Source organism: Saccopteryx bilineata, chromosome 1 (assembly GCF_036850765.1).
Source record: "Saccopteryx bilineata isolate mSacBil1 chromosome 1, mSacBil1_pri_phased_curated, whole genome shotgun sequence".
Classification (NCBI taxonomy): Eukaryota; Metazoa; Chordata; class Mammalia; order Chiroptera; family Emballonuridae; genus Saccopteryx; species Saccopteryx bilineata.
Window position 1 is genome coordinate 336602092 of NC_089490.1, and position 12516 is coordinate 336614607.

General features: G+C 38.0%; 1 protein-coding gene across 14 annotated transcripts in view; it reads left to right on the forward strand.

Moving 5' to 3' along the window:
- The window catches only part of DLG2 (discs large MAGUK scaffold protein 2), a 2196962-nt gene that overhangs the window by 1879956 nt on the left and 304490 nt on the right, over positions 1-12516 (forward strand). The gene's annotated exons all lie outside the window — the stretch shown is intronic.

Below are 12516 nucleotides of genomic sequence, written 5' to 3' on the forward strand. Positions count from 1 at the left end.
GATTGTTAACTAAGATGGTTAGAGAAATTATTTCTTAAGGCTCTTTCTGGCTGGCATTTTATGAAATTTGTTTATTGTGTTTCTTAATTAAAACTCATCATCAAAGAATAATAGTTACAAAGAGATAATTTCTAAATGTTCTCTTTTTATTCCACACATTTTAAAACATGAAAATTCTGCTTTCACCCTCTTGTGGGTAGGAGAAAGATCAATATCTATAGAAATTGTTCTCTCTGTGTTCAATAGGACTGAACCCTCCAATAATGGTTTTAAGTTTAATTCAAATAGAAGCAATTATTGTTTGTTGGGGCTTATAAGATTAATAACTTACTATGAATGGTTTCTTTGTTTATAGAACCATTGTAACCCAAATCTTATTAATTTAATAAATTAAATTATAATTACCAAGATTGTAAATAGATTTATTAAAGCTGAAATGATATAATATTAAAAAGAAATTAATTTCAAGAAATCAAGGGTGCAGAAAATTGAAATAGTGGCAATATCTTAAATTCTCAGAATCACAAATAATAGTGACTTTAAAATAGAAAAGCTAACCATGGGAAATATATATATCTTCAGTGTGCTTTATAGATTCCTAATCTAAGTAGAATTATTTTTAAAAAATTATTATTAAGTGAGAATTAAGGAGTCAGAGAGACAGACTCCTGCATGCACCCTGACCAGGATCCACCCGGCAAGCCCCCTACCAGGTAATGCTCTGCCCATCTGGGGCTGTTACTCTGTTGCTTAGCAACCAAGCTATTTTTAGCACCTGAAGAAAGGCTGTGGAGCCATCCTCAGCACGAGGGGGAAACTTGCTCAAACCAGTTGAGCCATGGCTGTGGGAGAGGAAGAGAGAGAGAGAAAGGAAGAGAAGAAGGAAGGGGAAGAGTGGAGAAGCAGATGGTCGATCCTCCTGTGTGCCTAGACAAGACATCAAACCCAGGACTTCCACACAGCAGGCCAATGCTCTACCACTGAGCCAATCAGCCAGGGCCCCAAATAGAATTCTTAGTAGATTTAATGACTAATAAAGAGTTGCTAAAAATATATAAATAAATAAATAAAAATATAAAGAGTTGCTGACATATTACAGAAATTGAGTAATAGCAGAACATTCACTCGTTCGATCTTCATTCACTTAGTGTTTATTTAATGCTTCTGATGAATGATGAACAAAATAGACATGGCCCTTTCCCTAATGTACCTGTAGTTAAACAAATAAAATCACACTAGTGAATTACATAAGCTAAGGTACTCATCTAAGAAAAGCAAAGAACTTGGATATAGAATCATAGAGTCTAGAAATTCAAGTACACTCTTAGTAGATAAAACCAGAACTAACCAAAACAGACAAAAACTCTGACCTAGATATAGGGTCAGGAAGGCATCCCAAGGAAATAACCTTTTCTTTCATCTGAAGTGTGAGTAGGCAGAGGAAGGAGTTTTAAGGAAGAGGAGGGAAGGGTGTGTAAAGCTGCCTGTGAAGTGAGAGGACGGCACTGGGGAAGACTGATGGTAAGTGGGACAAACACTGTGCATAAGATGATGAAAGAGGGAGGTGGAGGCAGTTGGTGCAGGACTGTGTGAGTATCTGGTCCTTTGACCAGAAAGCAATAGTGTTGAAAGATTTAAACCAGAGACTGGCACAGTCAGATTTGCTTTTCAAAAAGATGAACAGGGCTCCCAAATAGAGAATAGGTCCAAGGGCTCTGAAGGGACTGGGGAAAGACCAATTCAAAGACACCTATCAAGGTGAGAGGAGATTGTGGTTGGATTAAAGCAGTAGCAGAAAAGGTGGAGAGAAGTAGACTCAGGTAGGGGGGAATAGGTGATAAAAACCAATAGACATGCATATTGGCTTATTATATGAATTCTTCCATTTCATAAAAATATGGCAATAGAGCCTGACCGGGTGGTGGTGCAGTGGATAGAGCATTGACCTGCGGCACTGAGGACACAACTTCGAAACCCTGAAGTCACCAGCTTGAGGGAAGACTCATCCAAGTTGAGCACAGGCTCACCAGTTTGAGCATGGGTTCACCAGCTTAAGCGTGGGATCATAGACATACCCCATGGTTTCCGTCTTGAGTCCAAAGATCACTGGCTTGAAGCTCTAGGTCACAGGCTTGAGCCCAAGGTCACTGGCTTAAGCAAGGGGTCACTGGCTCAGCTGTAGGTGGCAGAGCAAATTCATCTCCCACTAAAATGCCTATTAAGAGGCATGTAAGTTAACTAGAGCTCCTAGACGTTGATTTTGCATGCTAAAAAAATATTCAATCTATGAAAGTAGATTATGCCATCCCAAGATCAATTCTGGCATCACTACTGACACTCTTGGTGTTACTTTTATTGTCTGGTCTGTGAAAGCACACACACACACAAAAATTAAGCAAAGAAACAGACATTTCCTCTAATGAACCGAAGGGTGATTTAGTGCACTTTTTTTTAAGTCTTAGAAACAATAAATGAAATAAAAAATATTAACTAGCACCATTTTAAGACTTTGCAGTTCCTCATCAGATCTACAGAACAACAGAGGGAAATAGGCAGGTAGTGTTATCATTTTAATTCACAGCTAAGAGAAGGGGAGCTCAGTGAAGATAAGTGACTTGCTCATCATAATCATGGTACTAGTCTATGCCATGAGCTGAACTTGCACCCAGACCCACTAATTCTGTTTCTTGGACTTCATACTTCATTCTTTGAATGTTGTTCAGCACCAAACTATTTTATAATTCTTTTAGCTCAACAAAATAGTTGAATCAATCTAGACTTTTTAGGCTTGCCTTAAGTTTACCAAATAAGCATATTTTGAGAAAACTTCTTTTTGTTTTGTAGGAGAATATTTGATGGGATGTCATTTTAACTTTATTTTTAATTACTTGAGTCCAAAAATCAAAATCGTATTAGAAGTTTAACAATGAGAAGTCTCATTTCCACTTTGTTGCCATCAACTTCCTATGTTCTGGCCCTTTAATTACCTGCCCTTTAACTATTAAATAACTTATTTAGATAAAAACTGAAGCTAAGACCATAGAGGAATATGTATAAATCTTATTTGCAGTGTTTTAAAGGAGAAAAATGCTGAATAGGAAGAAGTTAAGGAATAAAATATTGTATTTCTTAGTTGGGTTATCATTTACAAAACTCCTCATACTTTAAGATAATTTCCCAACTCAAAAATAATTTATAAATACTATTTTCTTTCAGTGTGACTATATAATACTCAATTGCTGTGTAAATTACCAAGGGAATCACAAGTTCCAAAAGAAATCTTAATGCAATTGTTCTTCTTACTGATATGCTTTTTTTCCTAGAAAAATTGGGGACACTTATCCTTTAAAGAGGTCACTGGAGTCTAAAGGGATCTGAAATCAAGGTTGAAGCCATCCTGTTTCCTTGGAAACATATGGAACACTTACCTAGTTTCGTACAGTAGAGATCTTCATTTAAAAATATTTAATAATCTTTCTTTATATCATATTGAATACATAAATTCTTCTTTGTTTAAGGTCACTCAAAAGAATCTTTATAAATGGTTGTTTTCTTAGTAATTTAAATAACGCCCTATATTATTCAAATTTTTAATATTTTTATTTTCTTTTAAATACTTGAATTTCTTAAAAATAGGTATCATTGTGAGATATTTTTCCAGGAAGCAAAGCAGAAATGTTAAGAGTTTCAGTGATAATTCCCAGCTATCAGCCACTTAACAATGAGCAACAAAAATACAAAGGAATTTTTTTTTTTACAAAGGGCATTTTAAAAGGAACAAAATTACCTGTAAAATTGCAGACAAATGGCTTTGTTGGGCAACTATTAGTGAGAAATAATGACAATAGAGTGTCTACATAATCATCATAAAAACACAGCTAATGCAGCCCAAAGAAATAAAGATGTGAAGATTGTGGGGCGGCCGGGGGTAGGGAGGCAGGGAGCACCTGCAGAGAAAACTGCTGAGGAAAAATCAAAGGTTTCCCACTGGGGATAGTTCGATTTACAGTTAGGAACACATTTTTTCCTCCTAGTAAATTCAAGAGAAAACATTTTTAATAGTCTTCTGGTAAATGCAAATTGAATCTTTTCATTGGAAGCAGAGAAAGTGGATTTTCTTGTTGATCTTTATGTCATCATTCTATGATTGTTGATGGTATTGAAATACTAAGCAGGCATTATTTTCGTTTCTTCTCTGAGCTGTTAAATTTCTCCCTCAAGTTATGTTTTCTCATTGCAGTTCCACATCTTCATCTTTCCTAATTAAGAACCAAGGAAAAAAACTTTACAGACAGCCTGAGACTATAGAATAAGCTATAAAGAAGATAGAAATATAATATCTGAATATAAAATACAATCTACGTCATTTTATAAGATGAGAGTCGGTCTCTAGAACAAAATGCAAATGCAACTATTGAGCATTGTAAGTCAGGCATAGTCTTCTTAGATACTTTTCATCTAAATAACCTGTATCTAAATGTATGTCTCCTCTCACATCCCTAGCTATACCTCTCCTTGAGCTTTATATTCTAACGACAATAAATTGCTTATCATTTGCCTAACAGGCTTTGATGTTTTGTATTTGAGCTGTAATTATTTCTGTGTGTCTGCCCAGAATTTCCCTTCTTTCCTTGTCTACTTGACAAACTCTTTCTTTCAAAGAACAAGCTAGAGATCATCTCCTTCAGGAAGCCTTCCTAGCTATACCACATCATCCCCAGAATAACACTGCTTACTTCCTCTGTGTTGCCTCAGTATCTTGTGTATTTTTACATTTCTTTCTCCATCTTGCAATTAATGAAAACAAATATCCAATCTCTCCACGGACTATAAACTTTATGGTGGAAGGAAGTGACCATAGTATCTAGTTAATAAATGTCTAATGAATGACTCAAACAATCAATCAATGAAGATTTGAATGCTGGTGATTTTTTTTTGTCTATGCATCTTGAAAATGTGTTGGACCATGTGGAAAAACTGATGGCAGCTCTGGAGATAATAGTAAAAATAAATGGCAAACGGGTGGGGGCTTTATTTCACCATGAATCGTCTACATATTAAGGAATGAACTAGGTTCAAGGACTCAAACAATCACAAATAAACATGGAGAGAGTAGGTAACAACTGATAATAATTATTATCATTATGCCTAGTAGGTCTAAATATTGCTACATGTTATGCCTTTTAACCCTCACAAACATTTTAACATTTTTATCCCCATTTTGCACATGAGGGAATAAAATGTCAGAGAAGTTACACAATTAAGTGACAGCAGCAAAATTCCAAGTGGTCAACCTGACTCAGTTTCCCATTTGCAACATCACATCTCCAAGTGGGGCCAATAGTCAATCAACAGTTCATCTCAAATACTACCCTCCATGTACTCACCCATTTCCCGCTTCTCTAGAAAGGAGAAAAATGTCCATGGTCACACAACTAGTATAGGCTGAGTTTATAGGTTTTATAGCATTTCCTCTTCAAAGCCTCATTAAACATGTTATATTTACAGTCTTAGAATCTGCAGAGCTGCATTGTACTGCTCAGCACTGGGGCTTTAGATCTCAGCACACTTACATCTGGCAAGATGTTGCTTAAGAAAGTACACAGCAAGTGTCAGAGCAATTGAAGGAAGAGAGTAGCGATTATGGTTTAAAACTAGATATAAAAAGAAAGCAGATTACCAATGAAGTGAGGATTTCTGTATGTCATTTGGTTTAAATGGAACTGTGATTAGAAAGAGAAAAAAAAGACATCTGAAAAGGTCATAAAAAGAAAAATAATAGCAATTTTGAATTTCAACTAAATGGATAAAATCTGGGCATCGCAAATGGAAATACTATCTAAAGTATTTCTGCACCAAAGCATTTCATGTAAAAAGTACAAATGCCACAGCAAATTATATGTAACCTCTAAGGGGCACATAGTTGGTTGATAATTAAAGAATTCTATATGAATAAAGTAACATCAAATATATACATGTTGCTAAGACAAACAGCTGAACTTTAGGCAGCTGCAAAAGAGACTTATATAAAAGGAAAAAATTATCAAAATCAGAAGAGGGAAAACCTGAGAAGGGTGAATTTTATTGTTAGTAACTATGTACTATCTTTCAAGTCACAAACCACTGGAAAGTAAATATTTGGAAAAACAAAACTCAAAGAGAAACAGACATTTAAGAACAGAGCAGAACTCAAAGACAGTGCTTGTGCTACTCTCCTGCTGCATGACCTTGTGAAAGTTATTTAGCCTCTCTGACCTCCAGATTTCTCATCTGTGAAAAGGAGTTAAGAATAGCTTCTCACCCTGGCCAGTTAGCTTGATTGGTTAAAATGTCATCTAGATACGCCAAGGTTATGGGTTCAATCCCTGGCCAGGGCACATTTAGAAATAGATGTCTCTCTCTTTCTTCCTCTCTCCCTCTTTCTCTCCCTTCTTCTTTCTCTAAAATCAATGAATAAATTTAAAAATAAAACTTTTAAAGAAGACTGACCAGGTGGTGGCGCAGTGGATAGAGCATCGGACTGGGATGCGGAGGACCCAGGTTCGAGACCCCCAGGTCGCCAGCTTGAGTGCAGGCTCATCTGGTTTGAGCAAAGTTTGCCAGCTTGGACCTAAGGTCACTGGCTTGAGCAAGGGGTCACTCAGTCTGCTGTAGCCCCCCTGGTCAAGGCACATATGAGAAAAGCAATCAATGAACAGCTAAGGTGTTGCAAAGAAAAACTGATGATTGATGCTTCTCATCTCTCCATTCCTGTCTGTCTGTCCCTGTCTATTCCTCTCTCTGACTCTCTCTCTGTCTCTGTAAAAAATAAATAAATAAATAAATAAATAAATACTTTTAAAGAAAAGAATAGCTTCTCCACAGGGTAATTGTGATGAATAAGTCATCATCGGCATTCATGGCTCATGGACATTGTTCTAAGGGCTCTTCATATATAACTATGCAATCTTTAAAGCAGGCCTCTCAGATAGGGGCTAAGATCGTCCCCATTTTATTTTATTTATTTATTTATTTTCATTTTTCTGAAGCTGGAAACAGGGAGAGACTGTCCGACAGACTCCCGCATGCGCCCAACAGGGATCCACCCGGCACGCCCACCAGGGGCACGCTCTGCCCACCAGGGGGCGATGCTCTGCCCATCCTGGGTGTCACCATGTTGCGCGACCAGAGCCACTCTAGCGCCTGAGGCAGAGGCCACAGAGCCATCCCCAGCGCCCGGGCCATCTTTGCTCCAATGGAGCCTTGGCTGCAGGAGGGGAAGAGAGAGACAGAGAGGAAAGCACGGCGGAGGGGTGGAGAAGCAAATGGGCGCTTCTCCTATGTGCCCTGGCCGGGAATCAAACCCGGGTCCTCCGCACGCTAGGCCGACGCTCTACCGCTGAGCCAACCGGCCAGGGCCTAAGATCGTCCCCATTTTAGAGATGAAGGAACTAAGGTAGAGATAGGCTAAGTAACTTTCCCAAGATCACACAGAAGGGAGGTGTTAGGGCTGTGATTCAGATTCTGGTCTGGCTCCCGTGTCTCTGTTCTTGACCATCATCGCGTACTACCTTTTTATACTAAAATGATCGCCTGTTTTAATTTCTCCATAAAACTTATCACTATATAAAATTATTTATTTATTTACATATGATATTTCTTCTCCCATTTGAAAATAAGCCCCAGGAGATCAAAAGCCTTGACTGCTTCTTTATTAGTTTATCTTCAGCAACTAGAATAGTGTCAGGCACAAAGTAGGTGTTCTGAAAAATCATTTATGGCATGTTGAATTATAATTATATTTACTATTGATAAAGAAACATGTTGAGAAACCATAAAAGGTGCTAAAGAATCAAATTTAAAAAAACTAAAAAATATTTATGTAAGAAATTAAGATTCTGAGATAATAAGATGCAAAACCATTGCTAGTAATGAATTAGAGCACTCCCCCAAATTAACAATGACAGTTTATTTACAAAAGGTAGTCTAGGAAAAATACATGGAACAGATGTTTTCCCTCAAATGTTGCTAACAGAATTAGAAACAGGCACAGTCTTGTTTTTCCTCATTTTCCAAACTGATGGACAAAAACCACCGAGGAATCCAGCATTGCCATGAGCACAAGGCAGAAATTCTATTATAGATACAAATAGGCTTATGTTGTAACTCATGGTAAAAGAAAGCATTCGGTGAAATCCCCCAAGACTCACCTTATTATCCATGTGGTTTAAAATGAGAAAATATGATAATAGCATTTGCCAACATCCAAGTTACTGAGCAAAGCACAGCATTAAGGAAGCAAAATGGATGTTATATTCTGCCAAGTGTTCTCAAGATTCCACATGGGTCCACTTTTCATTTATTATCCACATCCACTGACATACCCTGTCACTTCATGGCATGTATTTGAGTCCTAATTTGATGACTTTACTTTCCGTGCTAGGGGTAAGATCAGGCAGCACTTTCCTGTCCCTACCCAATTAGGGAAAACAGGTAATAACGTTATCTGTGGCTCCTTTGTTCCAGCCCATTGCTAGGCACTGAGAACAAAGACTCCCCACTCTCAAAGGCTAGAAAAGCAAGGTCTTTTTGACCACCATGTTTTTGTGAGGCATCTGTCTACATACTGGATCCTAACCTTATATTTGAGAAACTTCTTCTAAACTCTGTTAAAACTGAAGACATGTTGTTAGTGAAAAATACCGGGATTCAGATCCAGTCTATTGTGCACACTCAGAAAGTTTTGTGATTTCTGTTCAAAGACAAGCCCAAATTAAAACACTGTCTTCAAAAATAAAAAATAAAATAAAAAATTAAAAAAAAAAATAAAACACTGTCTTCAATATAAATATAAAGTAACAATGCGGCAGCCAGCATTTTCATTTCAAATGTAATAATAATATGGGATTTTTAAGACAGAAACTAAGCTATCAGGGGAAACAAATCTCCCTCTGAGTATTTCAATTAATTATTCTATTTTACAGCAATAAAAAAAAGTATTTGCTGTTGATTCTTTGTCCTATTAAGGTGTAATTTTCCATCCCAAGAGATTGGGAGAAAATGGAGACATTTTAAAAAGTGTTTTAAACACTCTGATAAAAAGAATAAGGTTGACATGTAACTATGGAAATTTCCCTAGATCTTCTTTAGGTGACAATTTTGCAACACCAGGGACAGAAAAGGACAAAAAAATATCAACACATTTTCTCCAACATTATTCCTTTCTGGCCTGGAAAAGACGCAGGGGAAGAGAGAGATATCACTTTAATACTAAATGGGAAATGGGCAGTTGTGGGTGAAGGTTTGAATGGTCTTTCCAGAAACCTGGATCGTGTCCAAGTCAAACCCAGGATGTGTGCCTTCCCATCTGCCAACACCTCTAGGGCAGCTCAGCAGCCTAACCTCTTGCAGCCTGAGAGCTGACTTTGTCCTCAAGGCTGGGCCAGATTGCAGACATCTGGCCTCAGAGAAGCTGTGATTATAGCGGCTCAAACATTTAGAGAGCACCTGCATGGGTGAATAAAGCAGCCCTGTTGTGGAGTGGTCATAGCACGCATTCCAGCACCAGGCTTCCTGTATTCCAGACCTAACACTGTCCTTTCTCAGCTGGAAGACCTTCGGCAAGGGACTTAAGCTCTTGGTGCATTAGTCTCTTTATTAGATAAAATAGAGATAAGAATAGTAGCTATCTTATAAGATTATTAGGAAGATGAGTTAATGTTTGTAAAGCTTTGGAATAGTGACTTAAAGATAATATGTCCTAAGTATCAATAGAGAAATGGAGTGAGAGAGTGCCTCCCACCCGACCCGATAGCCGAAGCAAGGTCAGTGGTGTTGGCCTTCTGTCTCCCCTATGCATCCCTCCAGCGCAACTGGCATTTGTGATTTTTGTTACTTTTCAGCACCACTCATTCAGGCGGCTTTAATCTGGGTTTGTCTGTCTAGATGTGGTCATTCATGCAACAACATATATCGAATATCTTCTAGACATAAGCACTCTATAGGTCTAGGAGCTGAGGGTGATAAGGCAGGAAACAGACCCTCCAACAATCATCCACACCATCACTCCCATTGGTTTTCCCAGCTCTGCCCCTGCATCTGCCCTAAAAGACATGGTAGCCAATGCCTAATTTTATATGTTGTGTGTGTGTATGTATGTATTATTCCTGGCCATGTGTGATAGTATTGTAATTTTAGATAAACTGGTGTGAAATCTAAATTCATAGCACCCTGAGATAAACTGGTGTGAAGCAATTTTCTCAATTATTTAGAAATGGCCCCTCATCCCTAAATAACTCATCCAGAGTTAGACTTTTGCTCAAAAACTTGGCCAGTTGGCCTACCTTGTGCTCTGGATGCTCTGGACCACCTGCAATGCCTGTTTTATAAGTGAAAATCCGCCTGACCTGTGGTGGCGCAGTGGATAAAGCGTCAACCTGGAAATGCTGAGGTTGCCGGTTCAAAACCCTGGGCTTGCCTGGTCAAGGCACATATGGGAGTTGATGCTTCCTGCTCCTCCCCCCTTCTCTCTCTCTCTTTCTCTCTCTCTCTCTCCCCTCTCTATAATGAATAAATAAAATCTTTAAAAAAAAAAAAAAAAAAAAAAAAGAAAATGCTTATAAGAATATGAAATCTGGCACAAATAAACACTCAATTTTTTTAAATGGACTATTAACATAAAAAGACTAGAGAGATGAGACTTTGAGGGCAATATCATAGGGACCTATAAGCCTGACAAGAGAGAAATTTCTAAGTAAGACATAAAATATGGGTCCTGGAGTAATTAACCTTGAATCTAAAATGCAACTAATTTAAGATACAGTATTATTTTATGTTCCATTAAAAAAGAAAAGGAAAAGAACCTGCCTATTATAACTTAGGACACCACTGACTGTAGGATGCATTCCTTAATCATAAGTATAAAAATGTAAAAAAAAATTGCATTTTACAATTGATGAAATAGGATCATTCACATTTTCCCTGCAACTTACACAGTGCACAGTCAGTTGACAGACCCTGGGCTGTGGTGTAAGTGAGATGGGTAGTAGGTTCTGCAGCCTTTCTCTACGCTCTTGATAACTTTACTCTGTGAATTCCTGATCAAGAGACCAATGTGAATATCAGGTAATTATAAGAATGAAGTTATAGAAACAATCTTGATTCATACTAAATTATTAAAAATCATGTTTTTCGTGAGTCCCATGTTTTATTAGTTTTAAATTTTTTTTATTTTTAGAAAAATAGATGAGCCTGACCAGGTGGTGGTGCAGTGGATAGAGCGTGTAACTGGGATGCAGAGGACCCAGGTTCAAAACCCCAAGGTTGCCAGCTTGAGCGTGGGCTCATCCAGCTTGAGTGTAGGCTCACCAGCTTGAGCACGGATCACTGGCTTGAGGGTGAGATCATAGACATGACCCCATCGTCTCTGCTTGAGCCTAAGGCCGCTGGCTTAAGCAAGGCTTCACTGGCTCAGCTGGAGCCTTTTGGTCAAGGCACATATGAGAAAGCAATTAATGAATAACTAAGGTGCCACAATGAAGAATTGATGCTTCTCATCTCTCTCCTTTCCTGTCTGTCTATCCCTATCTGTCCCTCTCTCTCTCTCTGTCTCTGTCAAAAAAAAAAAAAGGAAGGAAGGAAGGAAGGAAGGAAGGAAGGAAGGAAGGAAGGAAGGAAGGAAGGAAGGAAGGAAGGAAGGAAGAAAAATACATGAAGGGGAGAAAGAAGACAAAGAAAGAGAGAAACATCAATTTGTTTTTCTACTTTATTTATGCATTCATTGGTTGATTCTTATGTGTGCCCCAATGAGGGATCAAAGCTGCAACCTTGGCATATTGAGACAATGCTCTGACCTACTGAGCTACTGAGGCTACTGAGCCAGGGCTTTATTATTATTATTTTAATTATATTTTTTATGTTTTCTGTGTATATCACCTCCCAAATTTCACTTCTTTGAGTATATTTACTAAAATGTCACTTATAGTACATCTTACCACCAATGATGACACATCAGTATGTAATTACACAATGGATGAGAGCTGATGTTTCAAACTAGAAGTGGGTATTATTGGAAGCCCTTTATGAGGGGTTTGCCTTCAAGATTAGAGAGGAAGGATGCCTATCAAAAAGTTAACTTTGTGGATGGGAAGAGAAAAAAAAATCCTTCTTGTTCTAAACCATATCACAAACCCTGACCCAAATTTTCAAAGCTTCAAAGAAGCTGCCACATTATAATACTTAACCTCTGTGTTTAAATTCACAATCATCATCATGAAAAATACTACTGAACTCCTAAACTCATGGCACAGTCTAGCACGGTGTAATCAATGAAGTCTTCTAAACAAAATGCAAGATGATGGTAGCTTACCATTTGCTCCATGATTTTGTTGGATAGCCTTTGAAACTTGAATAGGATGGCCCAGCTGCAACATGGCCTTCCCCGATCTGCTGAATATCCTCAGACAGCTACGCTCAATGGCCAGAAGGCTCATTAAAGACACCTTAAAATTGTTTCTTGAGTCAGAAGTAGCTAACAGA